Source organism: Seriola lalandi, unplaced genomic scaffold (genome assembly GCF_002814215.2).
Source record: "Seriola lalandi dorsalis isolate HSWRI2012SDOR001 ecotype SW California unplaced genomic scaffold, Sedor1 jcf7180002054656, whole genome shotgun sequence".
In the NCBI taxonomy this organism is placed as follows: domain Eukaryota; kingdom Metazoa; phylum Chordata; class Actinopteri; order Carangiformes; family Carangidae; genus Seriola; species Seriola lalandi.
In genome coordinates this window covers 194,127-195,437 of record NW_019525209.1, presented here as the reverse complement: position 1 = coordinate 195,437, position 1,311 = coordinate 194,127, and positions in this window count along the sequence as shown.

The window sequence follows — 1,311 nt, the reverse complement described above, 5'->3', positions numbered from 1 at the left end:
GGAGGAGGGAGGGGGGTGAGAGGGGAGGGAGGGTAACAGGATTGGTCTTGTCTGTGGGACTCATGGGGAGGACAATGGGAGCGGCGGGGGGGGGGGGAGTGGCACACGCTTTTGCTTTGTGGCTCGGTCAACAGGCGTGTGCCACGGGTGTCGTCTCGCCTCCCCTCGCCTGCTGTCCGACTCCGGGGGAAGGACCGGCAGCCATGAGAACCGGGGCCCCGGGCCCTTTAATGAGGGGCGTGCTGCTTCTTATCAAAGATGGACAAGCCATCATTACAATCATCATTAGAAGCTGCACAATGGAGAACGCCTCCCTTAGCAATGGATGGGAAAATCCTCCTACAGAGCTGCGGTGGTGGCGGCGGCGGTGGTGGGGGATGAGATTTGTGTCAGTGTCAGTTTGTTGAAGCGGCAGCAGTCTCGTCTGGTGAGGCAGCACGGCTCATCAGGTGCAACTGAAACTTCTCGCCTCAAATAAACAAAGTGGCGATCGGTGACGCTTTTAAACCCAGCGATTAGAGATTCCTCCTGAGTGTTAGGCGGCGGTGTGATGGTAGATTCGGTCATGAGAGGGTTAAAATATCCTGTGCATGCTCCACATTAGGACCACTGACTCTGACCGGTGCGAGGCGTCCATGTTTGTTTTCATTTTCTGTCGCGCTGCGTCACAATTACGACTCAAGTTTTGATGTAAATACTATTTACAAGTCGGGAAACTGGTAATTACAGTAATCTGACATGACATGAACGCAGCGTCATCAGAGGCCGTCATGTGATGATTGAATCTCATGATGAAATACATACAATTTAAGAAAACAAACTATCATGCTCTGTGACGCATATAAAAAAATACTGAACAGGCCCCGAACTCAACGCGATGAAACACCTATTGGACTGACGTGTGTGAAGCTCTCTTACTGAGACACACCTGAACCGATGGAGGTGGATGTTAAAGGGTTCAACAAACTGCGTTTGACTTGATAAGGCCGGTATCAGCGTCGAACTTTGACTAGTTTTATGGTTTGAGTCTGAAGGTTGAAGTCGAGAGAGCGATGTTTACGAGTGCGGCCGGCAAAGTGAAAGAAAAACTCTTAAGATCCCTTCTGACTCGGAGGAAATCAGAGAGCGAGAGAGAGAGAGAGAGATCGTACGTGTTCGAGGTCAACACAAAGAACTGAGGGGAACCTTCACGTCTTCAGTCGTCCTGAATCTCAGCTGCAAACTGTGGTAAGTTACGCACCATCACACAGAAATTATGACCTTTCTTTCTCTCGGTCTTTGGCTCTGATGGGGAGGCTGGGAGGGCGGGAG